We start from the raw sequence: 26737 nt of genomic DNA on the forward strand, positions 1-26737 counted from the left end.
TTGGTGCCCTAGGAAGGTATGAAAATGTATAAATTTTGCCATTCCAATAAGATTGACACTTGAATGGCTAGAACCTATTGAGGCCTACTTCATTTCAATTTCTCCCCTGGTCTGTTATCATTAGTCTTTTTTTTTTTTCTTTAATTATGAATATCACATTTCTCAGTGACACCCTCTTTTTTTTGTATAACTTTTATGCCAATCCTTTGTCTAAACCCAACATACATTTCTGTGTTGGTGACAACAAATAGCAAGGGCAGAGCAGTCAGATAAGTCTACAATTGACTCATCACTTCTCTATCTTGCCCCCTCGTCTTCCATGTGGGAGATCCCCTAGGGAGAGGGATGAGTCATCTGGAAATTTAAAACCAATCTGACCCATCTCTGCTGACCAAATCCATTACTCTTTGATTAAAGTTCCATGTGGGACTTCTGGGGAGTGTCTCTCTATTCTGAGTCCATTTTCCTTGGGGACCTACCCTATTTGTTGCTAAGTTAATAGAACAATTTTTGTCTAGATATTAGTGACTTTGAGTGGCTGAGTACACTCAAGGCCTTAGTTGGTTAGTTGTATTCGGTGGAAAACTCTATGGAAATAATCCCCAAACGAGAGACCCTGGATGATGAGATATTCAAACATCTAGACATGTGGATGAGATATGGAGACAGACAAAGAGGCAGTGCCCTCTGAGCACAACCGTCCTCTGCTACTCCCTTGGGTTGACCGCTGCCTCTTTCACTTGAGTCCTTGATTGTCCTGCAACAGCAAAACCAAACTGACCCTAGGGTAGGCATCACTTGTTTATGCTATATGCAGAGTCCAGCTCTTTGGTATACTCTCTGCCAACTCACAATTAATAATATAAGCCATGAGCACATGACATTTCTCAGGGATTCAGCTTCTTCCTCTTTTCTGCATATATCACTTTTCACTCAACAACTGTATTCTGGGCACTCACTATATACCAGGAATTGTTCTAGGTGCTGAGGATGGAGTAGTCAATAGGAGAACCAGATTCTGGAGGACACTCGCTTCCTCTTTCTAGAGTTCCCCCTGTTTGGATTTGGGAATGTGAGAAGGAAGCTCCACCATGCATCTGCCCTCTGCCTAGCTGGGCTTCTCTCTCCATAGATGGTCACTTTTGCTGCTCCTCTTTCCATCTCTCCTTTTGCCCAGGCCCCATCCCATGAATCTGTTTTGGTTCACTTCCTCTTGTCTGTTTGCCTCTTTCTGTTCCCATAGTCCTTATGTCTTCACCTGCCAGAGGGCTTTGTTTCTTCCTTTGTGCCCTTCTCTGCATGGGGACATTTTCCCTCATTAGTCACACCGTGTTCTCCAGGCTCTGATGTTCCTCCTGTTACATAGTTTTATTAGAGAATAAAAGCCATGTAGCCGATTGCTCAAGCAGACTTTTTCTTCTTCTCAGGGGGGAGATGAGGATTTTTGGTCCTCTTGTATTCTCTCCTCATGTCATCATCTTGCTCTGATTTAGTCTTTCCACACGTTCCTTGTGTATCTATGTAAATATGCCCTCTCCTTGAATCTTGTCTTTCATTTCTGAGGAGCAATCTATCTTTGGTGAACATTTTGAGCCCTACAATCTTCTCTCCCATTGTGTTCTCACCTCAAATCTTTGCCTCTTATCCTGGCGCTCCAAGAGTTTTGAGGATGAAATCATTTTTTCTTTGAATAGTTGTCCCTGTATCCAGCCCTAGTTGTAAGAAGTTAAAATTCTGAGTCTCTAAGTTCCATGGATATGATATAATCAGCTAAAGAAGTGTGAACTAAGGCAGCCTGGTGGGGGTGGGGGGGTGGGGGGGTGGCGCTCAGTGGTTTAGCGCCGCCTTCAGCCCAGGTCCTGATCCTGGAGACCCTGGATCAAGTCCCACATCGGGCTCCCTGCATGGAGCCTGTCTCTCCTGAATAAATAAATAAAATCTTTTTTAAAAAAGAAAAAGAAGTGTAAACTATGTTTAATTAGATTTCTTTTGTTAAAAATCAATGGAAGATATAGAAGATCCTTTACTCTTAAACTTTTGGCCTTTCTAAAGTGACTGATTACTATAGCCAAAGAACTCAATTGTACTCTGGGATACAAGAAAGAGATGATTCAATATTGAGGTTGCAGGATCAAAGCCAACATTTCCCTATTTTAGTGGTTAAAAATTCAGGCGAGGGAGAAACCAGTGTGGCATATAATTCAACAGCTTGTTTTGACTTTTTAAAAATTTCCAAATCAAACTGTTATTTGTTTGCCTCTGTAAGAGGTACTTTTCCTATGAGAACTTTGTGAGCATTTGCCAATTTGCCTCTCTCCCGGTCTTCTTCCTTCCTCGCCTCCCCTCCTCTGTGTGCATAAAAATATATAACTTCATTAATAATATTTTTTTTCTCCACATTAACCATTCCATTTCTATGTGAAATTCCCCTGGCAAGATGAGGAGACAGTTTCTTAAATGTCTGGAATCTCAATACTTCACTGACTAGCGTGTTAGACATATTAATTGACAGGTATCAATGGATTCTGGAACTGCTGTTTGTAAAGTGGTATCTTAGTTACATTGCTGATGGCAGTGAAGGCGTCTTCATATATCTTCAATACGCTTCAATAGCCAATAATAGCTGTCATTTATTAACCTCCTGTTATGTACTCACATTGTGTCTTTTTTTTTTAAGATTTTATTTATTTATTCATGAAAGACACAGAGAGAGAGAGAGAGGCAGAGGGAGAAGCAGGCTCCATGCAGGAAGCCTGATGTGGGACTTGATCCTGGGACTCCAGGATCACAGCCTGGGCTGAAGGCAGGCACCAAACCGCTGAGCCACCCAGGGATCCCCCACATTGTGTCTTTTTACACATTATCTCTGATCTTTTCAATAACTCTATCATGTAGATGATGGTATCTGGATTCTGGACTTGAATTCGAAATATTCTGGCTTCCTGTGGCCTCAGTTAATCACTGAAAAAGAATAGCAAATGTTTCCACTAAATTATTCTTTCTCGGGGGATCCCTTGGTGGCTCAGCGGTTTGGCACCTGCCTTTGGCCCAGGGCATGGTCCTGGAGTCCTGGGATCGAGTCCCACATCAGGCTCCCTGCATGGAACCTGCTTCTCCCTCTGCCTGTGTCTCTGCCTCTCTCTCTCTCTCTCTCTCTCTCTGTCTCCATCTCTCATGAATAAATAAATAAATCTTTAAAAAAAATTATTCTTTCTCTAGGAAAATACTACTTTACTACAAAGCTAAGAAGAAATTTTAGTTAAGTTTTAATGTAAAAATTAAGAAGTCAAAAATAGTTTGCTTTTATAGAAGTCAAAGCAAGATTAATTTTATGAAAGACATTTTGGTACAAGTATAAATTCTCAGTAATAGATATTATCAATTCCTGGTTCTCTTTCTAGACCAAATAGAGGATCATCTTCTAATATTTTCTTGGAATAAAGAGACTTTCAGTTATGTATGTGGTTCCAGCTCCAAGGTTTCGTCCAGGAGAGATAGCATCAATAATTCATATAAGAGGCTTTTACTTAATACTTATTTATTCTCTTAAAAGTTAGATGTATTACCAATCACTTATGAGAAGAAACCCCTTTTTTGCCTTTTCATTGTCTTTTTTTTTTTTTTTACCAGAAGGGCAAAAAAGTGGGGAAAAGTTTTCATAGTATAAGATTTATTTTCTAGTTATTATTTCCTCCAACAATTACTTTACAAAATTTTTCTAACCTCATAGCTCTTGGGATCCATACATCATTTTTCAAAAATATTTAAGACAGAACATGAGAATAAAATCCTACTTTTAGTACAAAATTTAATAAAAGTTCATCACAGAAAACTTAGCAATTACGATTAAACTTTATAAAGGATAAAAGAATCCACAATTCTTCCATTTAGAAAGAAAAATCAGTTAAAATTTTGTACATCCTTCTAAATTTGTTTAAATGAATCTTGCTCTTCTTTCTTTTTACAAAACTTTATTCACACTCTATATACTATTTAAGAGTAACTAAAATAACAAGGATTCCTGGGTGACTCAGTCAGTTAAGCGTCTGACTCTTGATTTCAGCTCAGGTCATGATCTCAGAGTCATGGGATCAACCCCTGCATCAGGCTCCACACTCAGGGTGGAGTCTCCTTGTCCCTTTCCCTCCGCTATTCCCCCCCACCTGCCTTATGCTCTCTCAAATAAATAAATAAAATTTAAAAATAAATTAAAATTAGGAGAAATATATTTAATATTTGCCTTCTTTATTTTACTTCTAGCCTTTGTTTTCTATGTGTGTGTGTATTCCAGTTTCCATTTGATACTATCCTTCTGCCCGAAAAACTACCTTTAACAGTTCTTGTAGCACATGCCTATTGGCAATGAATTCTCAGGTTTTGCTTGACTGAAGGTCTTTGTTTTATCTTCATTATTTTTATTTATTTATTCATGAGAGACACGCAGGGAGAGGCAGAGATAGGCAGAGGGAGAAGCAGGCTCCCTGCAGGGAGCCTGATGCAAGACTTGATCCCAGCACCCCAGGATCACGATCTGAGCCGAAGACAGATGTTCAACCACTGAACCACCCAGGCACCCCTTAGTTTCATTATTGAGAGGTATCTTTACTATACATAAAATTCTGGATTGGCAAGTCTTTTTCTTACAGGTTAAAAGATGTCAATCCCTTGTCTTACACTTTGCATAGTCTGTAAGAAGTCTGCTATGCTTCTTCTTCTTATTCCTCTGCATGTAATATTTCCTTTTCCTCCCTGTCTTCAAGATTTTTTCATTATCTTTGCTTTTCAGCAGTTTGACTCTGGATATATAACTAGGGGTTTTTGTTTGGTTTGGTTTGGTTTTTGTTTGTTTTGTGAGGAAGCAGTTATCTTGCTTGAAATTCTTTGGGCTTCTTGGATCTGTGCCTTGCTGTCTTTCATTAATTTTGGAAAACTCTTGGTCATTAGCTCTTCAAACCATTTTTGGCCTTGTTTTCTCTCTCTCTTCTTCTTCAGGGACTCCAATAGCATTTATGTTATACCATTTGATATTGTTCCACAGCTCATGGAGGTGCTGTTCTATTTAATTCATTCTTTTTAAACTTATATTCCATTTGAATAGTTTCATTAACCTATCTCCAAGTTCACTAATACTTTCCTTGACTATGTCTTATCTGCCAACGAACCCATCAAAGGAATTCTATATCTCTGATACTATTTTTTAAGTAGAGCATTTGCATTTGACACTTTTATACCTTCTTGTCTCTCTGATATCTCCCATCTGTTCATGCATATTGCCCACCTTTTTCATTAGATCTCTTTAATATGTTAATTATAGTTAAGGTCCCTGATAGTTGCATCAGCTGAATCATCTTTGAGTTTGGTTCTATTATTGCTTTATCTCTTGACAATGTTTTATTTTTCTTACATTTTTGTGTGCTTTGTAATTTTAAATGATATGTAGGACATGTTTAGAAGAACTGAAGTACTAAGGTAAATATAATTAATGCTTGACAATGCACACATCTATTCTTCTTTCAGGACATTAGTAGGGCAGGGGAGGGTGGCTGAGGGTGAAGGTTGAGTCAATTAGGAGTTAAGTTAGAGTTGGGTTTAGTGTACACAGACTTCAGTAGATGGCTGTTGTTATCATATGCTTAGAGTAGACCCTTGAGTACTGGAAAGCCTTTCTAACTATTAATGCTTTACCATTAGCTTTCAGCTGTCCCTGCATACCTGAACCACAGAGGACATGTCTCTCTATGCTCTGGCCTATCCCAAGTAAGGGGGAGGGGGGACTTCTATTGCTTGCCTCTCTATGCTCGTCTTGTTGTAGGGGTTTGGGATTTCTTTGTTGTCCTGACCCTGTATTAGTCTTAAGTAAGCCCTGTGTACCTGAAACTTGGGTTAAGGCTTCTTGAACATTCTTGCCTCTCACCCAGAGGTCTCTGCTTTGGAGTAGGGCAGCATCCTGAGCTCAAACCAAAGGACAGAAGATTTTTGCTTCCACTTCTCCCTCAGCAGCAGTGGCTTTGCCTTATGTCTAGGTATGGGGTGAGAGTTTCCTACTTCCCTCTCAGAGATGAGCAAGTTTTGTTTCTCTTATTCTCACAGAAGCATTGGACTTTTGCCTGGTCCTAGAGGCAAAAGGTTTTCTGCCCTCTTCCAATGGCTTAAGATTTTTACTTTGCAAAAGAAGTCCCTGGGGAAGAAGTCAAGGCTTTGTGCTTGTCTTTCAGTGGCAGCTGGTCACCTCCTGCATGTGTACATGGTGGAGGGGGGACTCTCTCCGATTTCCTACTTTACTCTGACTTTCTTGTGAACACCCAGTACAGGTCTATAGAAAAGAGCTGGATGGTGAGTGCAAACTCCCTTGTGTCTGAGGCTTTAACCTATTCCAAATTGACACACTTAGCCCACACTTGGCCTTTAAGGATTCATTAAATTCTTAGCTGATTTCTTCTCATTTACTAATATGATGGCCACATCTTTCATGCTCTTCCAAGTGAAACAGTTCATGGATGGACCTATCACTCTTTGGAATTCAATTCACTTAGTTGCCTTATGACCTCATCTCTCTGATGGGCTCAGAAGAAGTTATTATTTTGTATATTGCTCAACTTTTCTCATTGTTGTTCTTATGGAAACAATGTTCTCTTGTGACTTCCTACATTCTAAGTGGAAGCAGAACTCTCCATCCTATTTTATAGGACCTGCAGTTTTTGCCTAGTGGAATCCTGTGGAATCTTTCTAGTTTTAGTGCCTGCTTAATATTTCATTGTGAGGATGAATCATTATTTCTGATGAACATTGAAAGATTTTTACCTTTTTTATCATTAAAACAATGCTGAGATGAATAACATAAATTTTTGATCATACCTATGATATTTTCCTTTGGCAAAAAGCAGACTAGCTGAATAATATGTAAATTTCTCAACTTGTGATACTCATAGCATAATGGACTTGCAGATCTTTGATTACTAGTGAGGCTAAATATGTATTCATATGTCTTTTTGCCATTTGCCATTGCCTTTTTGCCATTTGCCAAAATGCCTTTTGCCATTTTTGCCACATGCCATTTGCCATGAGATACAGTTATTTTCCTTACAACTCCAAATCCACCGTTGGCTGAGGACAAAGATACCATCTCTTCAGCTCCTCCATCCATTTTTCCCCTCTCCATCCATTTTTGTTGAAGAAAAGAGATCTAATTAAGTGAGGTGCCAAAGCCCACTTTCCTACCCAGAATTCTCCACCTTTCATAGAACAGAAAGGCAGAACAGCCACAGATGAATCTGGTTCTAGACAGGCAAATTCACACATGGAGCGTTTACATATTTCTTGCTCCTACTTACCATGGTGCTCTGAGCTGGGATATACTACTCAATAAGTGGTAATAGTCATTTTAGTGCTGATTTGATTTGTGGAAGACTCTCTTTCTAAAGAATCTAGCTACTACTAAGCTAGAATGAGAGCGATGTAGAAGTCATTTAAACAGGAGGCATCTGGGGATCCCTGGGTGGCTCAGTGGTTTGGCGCCTGCCTTTGGCCCAGGGTGTGATCCTGGAGACCCGGGATCGAGTCCCACATCGGGCTCCCAGCATGGAGCCTGCTCCTCCCTCTGCCTGTGTCTCTGCCTCTTTGTGTGTCTGTCATGAATAAATAAATAAAATCTTTTAAAAAATAAACAGGAGGCATCTGAAGGCACAAATGCATATATTTAAAGTAAGAAGTAAATTGGTTAACTGGAAACAAATCCATTAGTTACTGTCCAACCTGTAGTTCTTGCCATGAAATTATTTACGAGGTTAATGTCCTCGTGAAACTGATTTTGTGAAAATTTGCAATGATGCTGAGTCCCTTTTTAAAATTGAAAGAGTGTTACTCAAGCAATTTGTAAAATTCAAGTACATTTTTTCTGTTACTGATGCAAATTGCAAATGGCAATATATTATGGAGACCCCTTGTCAGCTGACAGTTGAAGTGAAAATATTACCTTAAGTAATGAAGTTGTTGATGGCTGTTCTGTTACTCAAAATGAATATTTAGATTCTTCATGTGCAGGTTGTCATGTCAGAGCTATTAGATTTTCCTATGACACAATTTATTCTAATTCCTCAGTTTCATTTCATCATGTTATATCCTACTGAATGTGTTGTGGAATGATTAGGTTGAGAGACATGAGCTATTTGTTTTAGCCACAATTTACACAGGAGCACTGGAGAAATCACACCCTTGTTAAGCAGCCCTGGTTAGGATGCTCAGCCATTTTCTCTATTCCTTAAAGTGCAAAGGATTTCCAGAGACAAGGAGGGGTCCTCAACCATGAGGCTGCGCTAAAGACGTTTTGTAAATTGCATCAAAGAAGCATATTGAAAAGTAACCCTTCCTGGAATGTCCTGTTTGACTTTGTTATGTACTCACTGAAACCACTCTTCAAAGTGCCTCTTGATGCTGCATGCCCCTTCTAAGCCCTGGGAGATATTTTGAAGGTCAGAAGAGAGACGCATAGCAGTGGGACTTGGCAATATTATACAAAGTAACACTGACAGAATTATATATATATATATACCATATATATTGGGGGCATTACGTAAAGTAATAGTTGTGCATTCAAAAATCAAGCCATTTTTTTTTTCACCATGTGAAGCATAGGGAGAATATAATGTATATTAGCATTGGGTTCTTTATTCATTCATTTATTCGTCTGATACAAGGAAGCAGCTACGTATGGAGAGGTAAAATAGCATCTTGGAATCAAAAGAGCCCACTTTTGGCCTTCTCTAGACTTCATTTCCACAGCCATAATATGGTGATAGTGGTGATATCTACCTTACAAAATTATTGAGTGAATAAATTAGGTAATGTGTGTGAAAGTGTCCATCACGGAGAAGATGTGCAACAAATATTTGTGTCATTAACCACACATGAAGCATTGTATGGAAGCTATTCCATTTACGAAGACCTTAGTTCTAAGACCCTGCTCATGGGTCCATTTTGCCCCTAAGTGCAAAGAGACTGAGAGAGGTTTAAGTTACCAGTTTCCAGATGTTACCTACATAAAGAAAAACATAAGTGAGCCCTTCAAAGCTTTAGACCAGGAGTACTCTTCTCTTCTTTACATTCCATTCTACATTTTCCCCCACATGTGGCCCTCCTGTGATTACAGGACCCTCCTTTGCCACCACAAGAGGCTCTGCCGATTTGGATGGCCCTGAATCCAGCGACTTTGAACCTGGGGAGCCGCCCTCACCTTACAGCAGACTCATGAGCTCTCTTCACCATGTTTAGGCTTAAGTACACTCAGAAACTCCTGGGCTTCACCAGGATTAACAAAGTTTAGGCCAAGGGATATCATTTGTTGCTGGTAACATGCAGCCACAACCCTCCAAAATTGCCCTTTTCATTTCACCAATCCCTGTCCCTTTCCTTTTTGATGACTATTTGGTCTTTGGCCTTTGGGAGCCTTCCAGCTCTTTCAGGAGCACCCTGCAATATTAGGCATTCACTTACCTTTAGTTTTGAAAAGTTATATCTACCTTTGTTTCCATCATGACTGTGTGTCTCCTTTTTTTGCAGCATTTTATTTATTTATTTATTTTTAATAAATTAACTTTTTATTGGTGTTCAATTTACCAACATACAGAATAACACCCAGTGCTCATCCCGTCAAGTGTCCCCCTCAGTGCCCGTCACCCACTCACCCCCACCCCCCGCCCTCCTCCCCTTCCACCACCCCTAGTTCATTTCTCAGAGTTAGGAGTCTTCATGTTCTGTCTCCCTTTCTGATATTTCCCACACATTTCTTCTCCCTTCCCTTATATTCCCTTTCACTATTATTTATATTCCCCAAATGAATGAGAACATACACTGTTTGTCCTTCTCCGATTGACTTACTTCACTCAGCATAATACCCTCCAGTTCCATCCACGTTGAAGCAAATGGTGGGTATTTGTCGTTTCTAATGGCTGAGGAATATTCCATTGTATACATAGACCACATCTTCTTTATCCATTCATCTTTCGATGGACACCGAGGCTCCTTGCACAGTTTGGCTATTGTGGACATTGCTGTTATAAACTTCGGGGTGCAGGTGTCCCGGCGTTTCATTGCATCTGAATCTTTGGGGTAAATCCCCAACAGTTTTTTGCAGCATTTTAAATGCACTCACCACCTTTGCACTTTTCAAACTGATGATGTTACTGATGTTCACAAAATAGCTCATCTCTGAGCACAAATCCAGCTACTGTCCCCCTGACTAACGAACACTGTGTGGCAATGACTGCTTGTGGCTGCTACTACCATCTGCAGAGTTGATGCCCTTTTTCCACCCTGTTTTGTTTATACTGTGAATTTCCTTAAATGGAAAAGTTGTAAGTAGAGGCATTTCTGTATTAAGGGATGTGGATGATATAAAGGGAAGAAAAGGGATACTCCTGGCTTTTATTAATCATATTATTTAATCGGGAAGGAAAGAGGGGTGCCTTGGTGGCTCGGTCGGTTGATTTTGGCTCAGGTCATGGTCTCAGGATCATGACCTCCAAGCTCAGTACAGAATCTGCTTAAGATTGTCTCCCTCCCTCTGCCCGTCCCGCTCTCCCACTCCCGCTTGTGCTCACTCTCTTTCTCTTAAAAAGGGGTGGGGGGAGGGTAAGAAAAGACAAATACTTACAAACCAGCCAGAGGCCTCCAAGTCCATATATGAAAGCAGCCGAGGGAATTCACAGCCAAGGAGAGAAGGGTAGAAGGAGGTCCCTGAGGTCTGCATGAAGCAATGGTTCACAGCCTTCTCTGACACTCTCGTTCTCCCGGGACAGAGTCTATCCCTTTGTTACAACTTCTTTTGCATCCTCAATCAGTGCTCATAGTTTTCTAAATACACATATGTTTCGTGTTCAGTGCATTCCTAGGCATTCTATAAATTTGTGGTCATTGTTAACAGGAATCGCCGAGGTTTTATCCCCGTGAGAAGGATAGTGAATAGATACATAGACACCTCATCTCTCCTCCCTAGAGATCCCAGGTGAACAGCAGAACTGTCAAGGTGCCCAGACTTTTCACCAGCACCACCAGGCGTCACACCTGGAGAGGATGTCATTGAGATTGTCGCCCCAAGGCACAGGGTTCCAATGGAGAAGCACCATTGAGATAGCCGGCTTAATCAGCCATAGAAATTAAAAACTCACTTTCCTCTCTCCTTGCTTTTGTCAAAGAAATGCTTCCACGGATTCAGAAAATTACAAAATACATGCATGAATGAACAGGAGCATTCATGCTCCCTTCCTGGGGAGCGTACCTTATTGCAAAGGGTACTCTGAGAGTCAAATTCTTAGTCTAAAATACTGAAATAACAAAGATTAAAAAGGATGCATTCCCAGCAAAAAAACAAAATGAAAAAAAACCAAAGAACTCACTGTCACCCACTGGCTGAGGAAATCCTGTCAGAAATCAGCTTTGAACTGTCTCCCTGTCCAAGTCACTAATTTCTCCTCACACTGCCTATTTTCATATACAACAATAACAAATCTGTCACACAGATACAAAGACTCTTAGTGCTGAGATAATGTGATTTGTCAAAACATGCTCATTGACTCAACTGAAGTGTGCTATCTCTTCTGACATTTGGCTTTCTCTTGTAAACCTACTCTTATCTTGTCTTTCATTTTAAAATAGAGAAAAACAATTACTCAGGTGTCCTAACAATCAAGAGATTTAGACAAACCCCATATATCTACATATATTTCAAGATAAGTGAACAGGCTTTTACATTCTGTCCAACTAAGAACCTGGGTAATAAAAACTTTCATTTACAAGCAGAGAACCAATATTTGTTTTAGTGGACCGAGAAAGCAATGCATCTTCTGGAACTTAATAACTAATGCCTCAAGGTGAGAATGAGATATGAAGAGTCTCAGAATCCCAGGTGGTGATGAGGGGATTTCTGGATCTTCAAGGCCAAGTGCTTCCAGAGAAAAAGAGGAAAAGAAATTAAAAGTCCTTCGCGCTCACACACATATCTTTAAAACTGTGGTGGTTCTATTTCATATGGAAACATGACTCTCTGTGCTCTTTGGGGCTGTGCTCATTATTATCTGTACCAAGTACTACCAGGACAAGAGAAAGGGGAGTGGGGAAACGATGACTTAAGCCATTCAAATTTCATATTGAAAATTCGGGGGATGCCTTGGTGGCTCGGTGGTAAGCATCTGGCTTGGTGGTTAAGCTTTGGCTTGGGTGGTGATCTCGGGTCCCTGGGATCGAGTCCCACATCAGGGAACCTGCTTCTTTCTCTGCCTATGTCTCTGCCTCTCTCTGTGTCTCTCATGAATAAATAATAAAATCTTAAGGGAAGAAAGAGAAAGAAAGAAAGAAAAGAAAGAAAGAAAGAAAGAAAGAAAGAAAGAAAGAAAGAAAGAAGAAAGAAAGAAAGAAAGAAAGAAAGAAAGAAAGAAAGAAAGAAAGAAAGAAGAAAGAAAAGAAAATTCGAGTCCAAGTTGTCTTGCCAGAAAGGATGACAGACATGAAACCTGAGGTCCTTCTCTCGCAGTTACTGGCCGCCTCCTCCATCACTATGGACAGCTGTGAGCTGATGCTGCCTGGCATGCAGATAGGCAAAACATTTACTTTTAGGTGATTCCCCTCTGGTTCTCATTCAGAATCTTTTTGCTCTTGAAAATACAAAATTCTAATAAGCTCAGTTGTCTGTTTCAAGCCCATATCTAATCTTAGAATAACAATGATCACTTCCAGTTGCTATTTTTTATTATCTCTAGGATATCCTTTATCATATCGATTTCAGTATAGTGAGTCCTCACTAGGTAGCTGACTCTGTTCTCCTCGCATAAGTCGGACCTCTCAGATTTTAACAAATGATGGAATCTGAGCCTCTCTCTAAGAAGCTGACTCAGTAACATTTTGTAAATGGCAGAGCTGGAATTTAAGCAGACTCTGTTCGAGTCCAAAGCACGTGCCCTTTCTAGTAAGCTGTGTTGTATAGAATATTATCTTTCTTCTTTCTCCACTTCATTCTATTCCCTACTTCTTTTGCGGGTACATTTTATCTTTATTGTGGTTCTAAGTTATTCAGAATCAGAGCTTATGCTTTACATGTGAGCCAGAGCTGCCTCCTACTTAAAACCTTTTCATGACTTCCCCTTGGGAAAAGTGACAACAGTCTATTATCTCCCTGGCATGCTTACATCGTGTCCTGGTATTTCCCACCTTATACTTCACTCTCTAACTATGCCATTCCTCTCACACTTAGGCTTTTCTGTCTGTGACACTGCCTTCGTTTCTCTTACTTCTCTGGCATAGGTCCTTCTACTCAAAGTGTGATTCTGGAACCCGAGCCATCAGTATCACCTAGGACCTTGTCAGAAATGCAGATTTCAAACCCCACCCCAGGCCCCAAGAGATTCAGATGCGCAGTGACTGTTTGAGAAGCACTGATCTAGAATGTTCTTTTTCACCTAGACAGCTCTTACTCATTCTTCAAAACTCATACCTAGCAAGCTGAGGTCAGCAGTTCAAGGACTCTCTGGGTGGGGGCTCCCTAAGCCCCTTCTAGGAGGTCTGTGAGGTCCTCCCTTTTCTAACCACATCCCTGTTAGGCACAGCTTCTTCATAGACTTCCACCAAAACAATATATTACAACAGAATCACTATAGAAGCAGACGTCTCAGTTCAGCAACTTCTATTAAGCCAGACATTAGAGATATGCAATTATGTAAACTGATGCCATCCTCACACTAAAACTTTTTTTGTTTTGGAAAATATAGTTATTTTTCATAAAAGTATTATTTATATTAATATGTAATAGGTTTATTATTTAATGAATTCATCACTTTCACATTTATTTTATATTAAATGCATTTGCATATTATAGATACTACTTTATATTATATGTTGTAATTTTATATTATTAACATTGAATATTTAACAAATCAATAAAACATTTCTTAGTTTTAATTTCCCTTACAGTAAATATTGATAAATGTACTCCACATTAACAAAAGTTCTTTGGTGCTCTCAATAATATTTAAAATATGTAAAAGGGTCCTGAGACCAAAGAGTTTAAGACCCATTGTCCCAGAGTGAGCTAAATACCCCTTTTCATCAGGTCTATAGAATTGTGGGCATATCTCATTGCTGCTTATCATGTTGTATTTAAATGATCCTTTTTCATATTGCTCTCATTAGACCATAAGCTCCTTAAGGACCATGATGTGTCCTATTAATCTTTCTATTATTGAGTCTAATGAAACACTTAGCATCCCCTAAAATACTTTCAGATTGAGGAGTGTGTTTATTATCCAGTTTATGGACAACCCACAGCCAAGAACCAGCTTTTGGGGTGATACTTTGTGTGATGCTGTCACCCTCAGTTGCTGAAGTATGCAGCACCTGGACATGCCCACCAGTCCTGGTGCAGTTCCATTCCCTCACAATATGGCTCAGCAGCCTGGGGTCCTACCTCCCAGGGTGAGGTAGGGAAGTCTGTGAGCACACTGCCCGTTCATACAGTGTCTCCTCACACCAGCAGTGATCTTATCCAGGACTCTTGGCACCTCTGACCCGTAAAGGTCTAGTGAGAGGACTGCAGAAACACAGGTGCAACAAGAGACACCTTTGGCCGTGTCTGCTGGGACTGGACCTTGGCCAACTCCGATGTGAGAGGAGGAGGAAGGAAATGTCTCTTTCTTACAGCAGAATCCTACCTCAGACCAAATTCTACCAGAATTAGCAGTTAGGGACAAAATCAACCATACCAGGCATCGGAAGCTTGATGAAGCCCTGCATCTTGCCCTTTCAGACATGTCAGTAAACTCCTTGCAGGGAAGGCCTGCTGCAGTAGTATCACCTTCTTGTCAGAATCCAGCAATAAGGGCACCTGGCTGGCTCAGTGGTTGAGCATCTGCCTTTGGCTCAGGTCCTGATCCCAGGATTCCTGCAGGGAGTCTGCTTCTCCCTCTGCCTACATCTCTGCCTCTCTCTGTGTGTCTCTTATGAATAAATAAATAACATCTAGAAAGAAAGAAAGAGTGAGAGAGAGAGGAGGGGAGGGGAGGCGAGGCGAGGCAAGGCAAGGACCCAGCAACAGAATTCCATCAGTGGTTGGGCACAGGAGTTTCAGTGACACCACTCTGAGGAATAGATGCTGCAGAGAGTCACCTGTATAGTATTTCTAGCCAATGCACATATTTCGACCATTGATTTTACCAGTGAAAATTCATTTCCCTTATCTTAATTATAAACTCTTTGGGAGTGATTGGAGATAAAAATAGTTGAAGCCTGTAATGGACCTCTGCTTTGTGAACTCATTAGAATTTGTCAAATGTTTACTAAGCAGCCATGTTCAGAATCCAGAAGTTTGGGGGGGTGGGGCAGGAGCTGTGGGAGCAGGTTGCTGGAAGACACATTCTTCCCACATCGTTCTCCCAGAGGGAGTGTATTCTGAGGTTCAATCATCCATATGGTCTTTTGGAAGATGGTCCCACCAGGCTGATACCAAGCAGTGGCTGGCTCAGTAACACACATTCCTATCAGCTCCCCTACTCTCCCTGCCTCCCACATTCTGTTTCCCTTGGACTGAACTTCTATAAAATAGTAGCATATAAGCTTTTGTCTTAAGCCCTGCCTTCTGGGGAATCCAGGATAAGACACTCATCACCATCAAGGAAGGTCAAGTTTTGTTCCATAAACTGATTAAGAAGGCAGAAAAATTGGGTAGCTCCGGTGGCTCAGCGGTTTAGTGCCGCCTTAGCCCAGGGCCTGATTCTGGAGACCCGGGATCCAGTCCCATGTCCGGCTCCCGGCATGGAGCCTGCTTCTCTCTCTGCCTGTGTCTCTGCCTCTCTCTCTCTCTCTCTCTGTCTCTGTCTCTGTCTCTAATGAATAAATAAATAAAATCTTTAAGAAAAAATAAAAGTACTGTTCTGCAAATTCTTTATTACTATTATTTTTAAAGACCTCACCCACCTATTCATGAGAGACAGAGAGAGAGAGAGAGAGAGGCAGAGACATAGGCAGAGGAAGAAGCAAGCTTTCTGCAGGAGCCCAATGTGGGACTCGATCCAGGGACTCCAAGATCACTCCCTGAGCTGAAGGCAGATGGCTTAACCGCTGAGCCACCCAGGCATTCCCATTTATTTTATTTTATTTTATTTTATTTTTTTTAAATTTTTATTTATTTATGATAGTCACACACACACACAGAGAGAGAGAGAGAGAGAGAGGCAGAGACACAGGCAGAGGGAGAAGCAGGCTCCATGCACCGGGAGCCCGATGTGGGATTCGATCCCGGGTCTCCAGGATCGCACCCCGGGCCAAAGGCAGGCGCCAAACCGCTGCGCCACCCAGGGATCCCTTATTTTATTTTTTAAAAAGATTTTTATTTATTTGAGAGGGGAGAGCACGAGCAGCAGGAGGGGCAGTGGGAGAGGGAGAAGCAGACTCCCCCACTGAGTGCAGAGCCCATGTAGGGGCCCATCATAGGGTATCTGGTGTGATATAGGGCCCAACATGGGGCTGATCCCAGGATCCTGAGATCATGACCTAAGCTGAAGTCAGATGTTTAACTGACTGAACCACCCAGGCGCCCCCTTAAATTCTCTAAGTTGAACCTTCCTTAAATTGAATTCAATGTTCTTACCTAAATCCTCTGCCAAATCCTAAAGCAAACAAAGATCAAAGTTCAACAACAACCTCACATGTTTGGGGCCTTGGGAATCAAATATCTCTTTGAGAATTTGTTGAAAGCTGTGCACTCTGAACTCCAGAAAATGGAAATACACAAAAGAGTTTGTACACAATTCCATAGGTCCCAGATTAAGAGAACTGGTTATGTTTCTTTCTGCAGTGCTCACTTTATCTCAGGTAGCAAGGATGAAAATGGAATGCAGGTTTAAGGGTGAAAGAAAATGGAAAGGCAGCAACTTTGTTTAAAAACTTTATTTTGTAAATGCCTTTAAGTATTTCTTTTAGTCATCCTGTTCTATATACCATCAGGAGTTAGTGTGTGTTCCAATTACTGATTGAGAACACTTGATAACTAATTAGGAAGGGAGGGAGGAAGGACAAAGACAGAAGCAGAGACAAAGAGCCCTGGGGAGAGAACTGAAAGAGGGTCTAATCAACTTGACTTTATGTTGAGACAACTAGAGAGACTCTAAGTATCAAACCATTAGGAGGGGAACTATTGCTTCTAATTGCGTCTAATTGCTTCTGCCAAAGACAGATAGATCCTCGCCCTCATTCCTTCTGGTGCAAGTCAACAATCCAGATGCTTCCTGGGGACCCACTATGTCAATCAGCGTTTTATATTCAAGGAACTGAGAGTGATGTGACTTGGATCAAGACAAATCCTGTCCACAAAGAACTTGCCATCTACTTATAATCAAAGCTTTGAAAAAGGCAAAAGGGCCTTTTAACCCTCCTTACTCCGTCTTAGCAATCAGCAGGCCTGGTTTGTCTTTAAGCACTTCATTGTTAGTGAGGTACAAATAATGCTCTTTGTGTTGAAATTCTGAAATGATTGTGTTTATCTCTTAAACTGCTGCTTAGTGATGAATGAATGCAAGCTGTTTGTACAAAGACCCATGAAATTCAAGTGGATGGATGCAGCTAACCTCCACATGCAAACCTCAAAAGCAAATAAAGCTGAAAGCAAAGAGAAAATAAAAATACATCTTTTCTCCCACCACCTTGCAAATTTCCAAAGATGAAGCAGTCGCTTCATCGTGAAGCAGTCGCTCCCCATCTCTGCTCCCTCCATCGGGGGAAGAGAGGCATCTGGAAGATGATGTTATGCATCTAGATAGTCCAATTAAAATATTTTCTTCTACGGGAATGCTTATCATGAAGCAGCACAGGGGAAGTGATGTCAAAACTAATTGAGGGTCAAAGCCAAATCTGGAATGATTAAGACTTTCAGGGCACACTTCAAATGCAGTAATCATGAGCTGTCTCACTTAAAGCCACTGCAACACTGGGGAGGCAAAATCAAGAGCATAGCAGCAGAGCCTGTTTTCAACCTAAACAATTCAGAGTCTGGAAGATTTTCTGAAACACTCCAAAGGGCTCCCTCATCAGGGGGCTTCCGTCTTCAGATCTGCATCCAAAGGAATCATCTTTCACCTCCATGTGGGCAATGCCAGAGGGGAACAAGGAGGTGGGAGAGAGAGTTCCATCCATTCCATTTACAAACTGCCAGGGCATATTATCTGTCCTCTAAGTGAATGTTTAGCGAGCATCGGATGATTTTGCCTGCTTCCCTACAAGATGCAAAAGATGTAGGGAAAATGAATTTCTGGCTAGGCTTTAAGTGAAATCGCAAAACCAAACATGTTTAATCAAGATGCCGGTGACAGCTCATCGCTCATCGTTAGGATACATTTGTGGGGCTGTAATATCTCTCACCCACAGTAGTGTTTGCTTCTTTTGTGTTTCCTCAGGCCAGTCCCCGTCAGAAGTCCGCAGTTGGCATATTATTTCCTCTTCCTTCACGCCCTCATAGTTCTCCTCTGGAGATCTCACACACTGCTGGTTCTGGACTGCTGTGCTCAGGGTTAGCCAAGCAATAGGAAATGCTTGTAGGCAGAGAACAGCAATTTCTTTTTCATCTAAAGAAAAAATGTTTTAAGATGCTTAGCACACCCAGATTGGGGAAGTAGGGAGAGAAACAAGGAAGAAATCCTAAATTTTTTCTTCTCCATAGAACACATTTTTGGTCTCAAGTCTATTTTTTTTTTAAGATTTATTTATTTATTTATTTGAGAGAGAGAGGGAGAGTGTGTACGTGCGCAAGAGTGGAGGGAGGGGCAGAGGGAGAGAATCTTCAAGCAGACTCACAGATGAGCATGGAACCCTACAAGGGGCTGGATCCTATGACCCATGAGATCATAACCTGAGCCAAAAACAAGAGTCAAACACTCCACTGACAGAGCCACCCAGGCACCCCAAGTCTCAAGCCTATTTTTAGTGTTTCAATTCTCTTTATTGTGATCCAGCTTATTGGAATAAAGATAGTCTCCAAAGTGTAGACAGAGTGGCAAGATGAGAGCCCATATCTTCATTCATGTGCTATCACTGAATCTTACTTGGATTAGGGCATCATGGTGTGTGGTGGCATTTGATTGTGTGAATGGACTTCTTATCTTGAGCTAAATGCTAAGAAATATCTTCCCACTGTGGAATTGCTGGTGGGCATGGGAGGGTTTTCATTATCTATTGTGGGTCTGTTCTGGTAAGCTGTCACCTTAAAGCTATAGAAAGCTGCTCCAGAGCTATTTGTAGGGTGAGCTTGAATGCTTTGGCTTTTGTGTTTTGGACTCAAACCTGGGGGTCTCTGGTTTCAAATCTCCGATTTCAAATCCTTGGGTCATTCTTGGATTCCTACCAACCCTTCTCTCTAGTTCTTACTCCTTTCTTTTTCTCTCTTGATGATTCTAAAAGTCTTCTCAGGGTCTGAGTATCCACAGGAGGAGAAGAAGCCACTTATATTCCAAACCAAGACCAAACCTGTTAGAGTGGTTATTAATGTTAAGTATTGCCAACGTTGCACCATATTTGGCAGCTCAGAGAATGACCTAGAAGCTCATTCTCAGAAATCATTTTTTTAAAAACTGGAGTTAGAAAGCGTCACGTGAAATTTGTTGGAAGCTGGGGCTTGGGACTTGATGAATATAAATGTCTTTAATCAAATTCTTGGTTTCTTATTCATAATCCTGTGTTGGCACCTAGCCAAGAGATAAGCATCTCATGAAGAACCCAAAAAGCAGGCTGCATATTTATTGTGTAGTTTCTGTTGTTTTTTGGAAGCCTTAGCATTTTATGTCATACTCTGTGTCCTACTGAGTCACTGTAGTGTTTTTATTTTCCTAAGAAGCTGAGAGCTCATAATTTATTAACCAAAGAATCATCCACTTAATTGTTCAACAAATATGTAGGAGTGCCTGCTTTGTGTAAGCCCCTGTGCTAGGCTCTGGAGAGTGGCTTTCTCCTGGACTCTGCTAGCCCTGCAGTAGATCCATGTCACAGTACAGATTACCCTGGAAGCTGGCTCTGAGGTGGATATTACATTGTAAGAAGTGTACTGGAAAGGTGCCTGGGTGGCTCAGTCGGTTAAGAGTCTGCTTACAGCAGATCATGACCTACATGATCCCAGCGTCCTGGGATCAAACCCCACCTTGGGCTCCCTGCTCAGGGGAGAATCTGCTTCTCCTTCTCCCTATGCGCCTCCCCTTGGCTTGTGCGTGCTCATTCTCTCTCTCAAATAAATAAAAATAAAATCTTAAAGTAAAAAAAGTGTACTGGAGAGGGTCCTTGGGGTTGACACTTATGGAAGAAGTGATGGAAACAGAACTGGGCAAGAGAAGAAGCTGAGTCCTGATCAGTCCCATCAAGGGCCTCAACCCACCCTATGGTGGGTCCTGAAGTTGGGGTCACTCTTCAGAGTCATTGAGAAATGAGGCAGTGCGACCAGGCCTGGGCAATGGACTACTCCCCTCATGTAAGGTTAGTACTGGATGGGGCATGACCTAGGTCAGGGAGCCTCCATCCAGCGGAAGCAGCACTGCCAGAGGCTCTCCATTGGGAGGAGATCCTGATGGCATGTGAGTGTCCATACGGTATACTAGAATGCGCTCAGCTACTCCACAGAAGGTCCTGATTCAAACGGCTTGTCCCAGAGTAAGACATCAGGAATAAAACCACTCTGGGATTTGTTAGTTCAGTAGTTCATTCAAGTTTCCTTCCATCTTCCAACTTTTTTGTCATTCCCAACAAGAACTCTATACCCATTAAACAGGAGCTTCCCTTTCCCTTTCCCCTTCTCCCCAGCTCCTAGGAACATATATTCTACCTTCTATCTTCATGAATTTACCTATTCTAGGTACTTCATACAAATAATATTTGTCAAAAAAAAAAAAACAAATAATATTTGTCCTCTCTGTCTGGTTTATTTCACTAAGCATGTTTCCATGGTCTATCCATGCATATTATAGCATATATAAAAATTTTGTTCCTTTTTATGTTGGAATAATATTCTATTATACACACAGAGACACACACACACACACACACACACACACATCATTTTGCTTATTCCATTCATCTATTAGTGGGGACTTGGGCTGTTTCCACCTTTTGGCTACTGTGGGTAATGCTTCTGTGAACATTGGTGTATAAATATATGTTCAAGTCTCTGCTTTCCATTCTTCTGAACATATGGTTGAATTGCTGGGTCATATGATAATTTGATGTTTAACCTTTTTGAGAAACTGTTTTTGGTAGCAGCTGCACCACTTTACATTCCCACCAGCAATGTGTGCAGGTTCCTATTTCTCTCCATCTTTACCAACATTTGTTATTTCCATTTTTAAAAATTATACCCATTTCCCCCTCATAGCTTATTGACCACTGTTGACCAATTCCTAAATTAATTATTGGGAAAGTGAATAAGATCACCATTGATTGCTTCGAACTAACTAGGACTCACATCCTGGGGAGAGTCCACATTCCCTGAAGGACATGGCTGCAGAGAGAACAGTTGGATAACTGACCAAAATCAGATCATTCCGGCAAGAAAGAGAGGATGGGGACGAATTATAGGGAGGCTACTGTCAATGTCTGCAATGGAGAGGCTTTAAAAATCTTAACACCCAGAACAGAAATTCTGATTCAGTTGAGCCAGTCTGCAGTGGGTTCCCAACATCAGTCATTTTTATATGTTCACCAGGTTGATTTGAATGCACAGTCAGGGTTGAGACCACTGACATAGTAGGTGAGGCCACCCACTAAGCCCATAAGTATGAGAGCTGAGAAGTACAATGTGCAATGGGAACCCTGGACAGAGCCTGCTCTGGTGGACCAAGGAAATCCCCTCAGAGGAAGGATATTTAGAAATGTCAGGAAAGCAGGCTGAGAACATAGACACAGGAGACAGAAAAGGTGTTATCTAAGGAATAGGAAGAAGTTCAGTCCAGCTGGAGTGAGGCATTCTGACCTCAAGGTGACAATATTTTTAATCAGATAAAGGCAACTCTTAGAGCAATGGCTAGATCACGCACTTCAGCCTGGTTTACTTTCAGGTATATTTACCTATCCCCTCTGCCCTGCTCTTGGTAAGCCAGGTAAGCAGCAGGTTATAGTCACTGTAATTTAAGCCTACCTGTGCTTTGTATAACCAGTATGGCCTGAGGAAGTTCCATGAACTCCTTAGAGCTCTAGAAAGGTCCTACAAAGTGAGGTTACAGTGAGTACCTCACAGGGCTCAGATGAGATGAGAAAATGTATGCATGTGAGTGTCATACATTAATATGCTGATGAATTCCAAATTTCTGTTCCCATCAAACCTGTCTCCAGAGCACCCCTGATCTCCAGACCTGTACATCAAGCTGCCTACTTGACATCACCCCTTGAACGTGTAGTGGGCATTTCTCACCTGACATGGTTAAGATTGAGCTCCTTATGTGCTACTCAAAACCAGCTCCCCCTCCATGCTTCCCTGTGGCAATTAATGACATCTTCATCCTTAGTGTCACCCTTGGCTCCTTTCTCTCCACAATCTAGTCTGTTAACAAGTCCTGTCACTCTGTTTTCAGAATATATTCAGAATTTGACCATTTCTCACACCTGCCACCCCTGTCATGATCCAAGTCGATGTTCTCTCGTGCCCAGATTTTGTAGCAGCCTCCTGATTGCTCTCCCTGCTTCTGCCCTTCCCCCCACAGTCCATTCTCAACCCTCCATCCCACTTAGAGTAAAGGTTGAAACCTTCCTGATGACCTGTCAGATCTTCTGTCACAAGGCCCACTATTATTCTCTTATCTCCGGCATTCTCCTCTTTTTCCACCTGCTTCAGCCCCAGCTGTCCTGCTTGTCCCCGAATGTGCCAGGAACACTCCTACTGCGGGGCCTTTGTGCTTGTGGTTTTCTTCACTGGAATCTTCTGCCCCATTTAGCCACAGGTGGCTAACTTCTCATTTCTTTCACAGCGTCACTCAAAGCCTATAATGTCACAAAGTCCTTCCCTAGACACCTTGTTTTAAATTTCAGCATTTGCCCTTGACTTCAAATTCTCCTTCTCTGCTTTATTTTTATCTTAGCATTTACCACTAACTTGCTGTATATATTGTTTATTTATATTGTTTTTTAGTTTTCTTCTCTACCAGGATATACATAAATATAAGTTTTTATATAGTACATACATAATATATATATTTATCAAGTCTTCCTACCAGAATACCCCAGCTCCCCAAGGGCAGGGGTTTTTGTCTGATTTGTTCACTTTACATCTCCAGTGCCAAGATAGTGGGGACTCCATAAGTCTGTTAATACCACGCTTACAGAAAAGAAACCTGTAATAACAAACCTCAAAATAACAAAGTCAGGAAGTGGTAGAGTTGGGTAGTTTACTGTTCTATGGTGCTTTACAACATAAAAATCCTCTTTAGCAAAAACACAGAGCAATGTCAGTGGCCCCTCTCCAGCCTCCTTCTGTACCACAGTCGAAGAAAGGAAATCCCTCAGATGAAGAAGGACTAGGGGCTGAAGGCCTCACGGACTAGTTGATGGACCCCTGGCTAGGGTGTTCAAATATGAGTGTCATTAAGCAAGGAAGCCAGGGAACCATTTCCACCCTTGTTCCCAAGCAAGAAAGGAATTAAGCTCCAGGAAGCAAATAGGCACAGGAGGAAGGCTCCTCAGCATCATGGGAAGATATGTCAAGTCCGTTTGAAATGGCTGGGGAGATTTTTTTGACGCAGATATCAGCTTCAAGACGTATGCCACTGGCAGCCCCACCCAGACTCTCTGTGGCCCCTAAAAATTCCTTCCTCTTCCATTCATTCCATTGAACACACAACAAGAAATCCTAGCAGAATACAGGAAGAACAATCAGAGAATAGCCCACAATTAAATATGCTAAAGCTTTATTGGAATGATTTTTAAAGAGTGGTTTTTTTGTTTGTTTGTTTGTTTTTTTAAGAGGCAGGTGGCTTCTCTAAGAAGTTCAGAGGGAAGAGGACTGGGCAGGGTGTGAATGGAAGCAGAGTCCTGCTGGCTGTGGATTCTGTACGGTTGGGGCAAAGCTGAGAGCCAGAGCAAGGGCCTGGCCTCTTCCTGGGGGAGAGCTGTCCCAGAAGAGCTGGCTCTTCTCTAAGCCCTGGGGTCCTCACTGTCCATCCCTGTCTGCTGGGAGGAGTAAGTGAGAGAAGAAGGCCTCTGAGATGCTTAGCCCGGTACCCAGTACAGAGCAAGCCCTCAATGTGTGTGTTTTCTTTCTCCTTTTTAGGAGCAAAATAAGGGACCAAGGCAATAGCTCAGATGAGGAATAGAAGAGACTTTCTTTCTTTCTTTCTTTCTTTCTTTCTTTCTTTCTTTCTTTCTTTCTTATTTACTTATTTATTTATTTATTTAGAGAGCGAGCGGGGAGGGAGGGGGCAGATTCCCTGCTGAGCAGGGAGCCTGAAATGAGATTTGATTCCAGGACACCAAGATCATGACCTGAGCCGAAAGCAGATGCTTAACCGACTGAGCCACCCAGGTGCCCTGGAGAGGCTCTTTTTATTTTTTTTTTTATTTTATTTTTTTTATTTTTTTTTTATTTTTTTTTTTTTTGAGAGGCTCTTTTTAAAGGTACTGGTCTGTAACCGAGAGAGTGGAGGAAGGGAAGAAACTTCTTAAGTCACAAAATGCCTTCTGTTGGCAGTGTAAAGCTGCCTCCTTTCCTCCTCAGAGGTGCAAAGGAGGAGCAGCAGCAGACCATGGCTCTGGGCTCCTCTTCTATTTTCCCTTCAGAGCACCCACCCTCTCTGCCCCTTCACACACTCCCTGCCAGTTCCCAGGACAACTTTAAGGGATCATCTAGCCCCAGAAGTCCCCATTAGATCTGCTGGAACTCATGGTAGGTGAGCTTCTGCCTCAGCCCAACCTGCCTTCCTCCCTTCCTTCTAAGTATTCTCAGGAGCACTCTTGGGGCACCTGAGTGGCTCAGTTGGCTAAGCGTCTGCCTTCCGCTCGGTTATGATCTCAGGGTCCTGGGATCCAGGCCCTCATCGGGCTCCCCGCTCAGCAGGGAGTTTGCCCTTTCTCCCTGCTCATCTTCTCTCTCAAATAAATAAATAAAATCTTTTTTTTTAAAGATTTTATTTATTCATGAGAGACACACAGAGAGAGGCAGAGATACCGGCAGAGGGAGAAGCAGGCTCCATGCAGGGATCCCAACGTGGGACTGGATCCCGGATCCTGGGATCATGCCCTGGGCTGAAGGCAGGCGCTCAACCGCTGAGCCGCCCAGGTGTCCTTTTTTTAAAGAGCACTCTCCAAAAGCCTTCCACATGTGACGCTAGGGAGTCCAGTGTAAGACCACCAGTCGCTCATTGTCTGTTGCCTTTGCCCCTCTAGCCACAGCCCACTCATCTGACCTCGCAAGCACCATCTTTCCACTTAAATGACTTCATTTGCAAATCATGTATGTAAGTGTGCTTTGCAGATTGATAGCTGCGCATAAGTGTCAGTTTCCATAATTTTCTTTTTAATTGGGCAACAGGTGAACCCATCAACACCCATTTCCAAGTCACTGGGATACAAGATGGCTGCATTTAAATAGATGATAGTCTCTGAAGTGATTCTGCCTGGATCTGAATCGTGGTCCTACTATTTCTTAGTCTTGTGACCTTGGCCCAACTACATAACCTTTCCATTGCTTTGTAAAATGGTGATAATAATGGTCACTTTCTCCTAGAGCTTTTATTAGAATAAAATGAGCCGTACATGGAAAGGTCTCAGAATATCCATGACACATACTATGCACATAGTATGCATTATGTATTAGAGCCTCACAAGAACCCCTGGAGGTATTGTAATCACCACCTCTGTTGGACCCCTCTCGTACCCTACCTCCTACTCTCTGCCCTTCTTTTCACTCCAGCTGTTGCTGCAGCCACCTGCTGACCCAGGTATAACCCAACAGCACCGTGCTCCACTGGACTACTTATTTCTTACTTCCTGCCTGGTTTCTTTGCCACCTATACCTGAGATGCTTCCAGAAATGCTCAGCGAACCTGGCCCGAGCAAACTTGGAAGTGTGAGGGAGCTAATATTCTAAGTGACATTCCTTGACCAGGAGGGAGTTTGAAACAATGAGAAAATAGCCCCTTCTTTCATTCCTTGGGAGAATAAATCTGAGCTGTAATCTGTCCCATCAAGGTCCAAGTTCAGGTGTCCAAAGCATGGGGCACCCGTGGCTTGGCATTCCCTCCTTCCCTGTCTCACTCTTCCCAAAATAGACTACCCACATACACGCCCTTGCCTCATCCTCTGCTCTTTGGAGAACTGGCTAACTGTGCGCAAGAGGAGGGTGAAAGAAAGCTAATGGCTAGTTCAACACCCAGAATCAGATCTAGACTCAAGTTCAAGTCTTCTACCTTCTGAATATCATTTCCACACTGTGCCACCTCTCATTTCGTACCTATGCATCTTAACAGAGGCCTTTGGAAAGCTTGATTAGCCAGTGTGAGGCCAGGGAGGAGAGAAATATGAATCCATAGCACAGCCCCTTTCTTGTCCCTGCATAGGGCTGGATCCACATGGCCACAGAGTGGGGAACAGTGGTTCCACTTGACTGAAGCCTGGGGTGGGGACCGTGTCAAATTTGTCTTTGTATCACCAGCACTCAGGGCCTGGCATACAGTAAGTGCTCGGTAAATATTTGCTGGATACATGGGTCTGGAAATCAAACAACTGCTGATTTCTTTGTAAA

General features: G+C 42.1%; 1 protein-coding gene across 1 annotated transcript in view; it reads left to right on the forward strand.

The window, feature by feature from the left end:
* The window catches only part of SCD5 (stearoyl-CoA desaturase 5), a 133891-nt gene that overhangs the window by 101008 nt on the left and 6146 nt on the right, over positions 1-26737 (forward strand). The gene's annotated exons all lie outside the window — the stretch shown is intronic.

This window comes from Vulpes vulpes, chromosome 4 (assembly GCF_048418805.1).
Source record: "Vulpes vulpes isolate BD-2025 chromosome 4, VulVul3, whole genome shotgun sequence".
NCBI lineage: Eukaryota > Metazoa > Chordata > Mammalia > Carnivora > Canidae > Vulpes > Vulpes vulpes.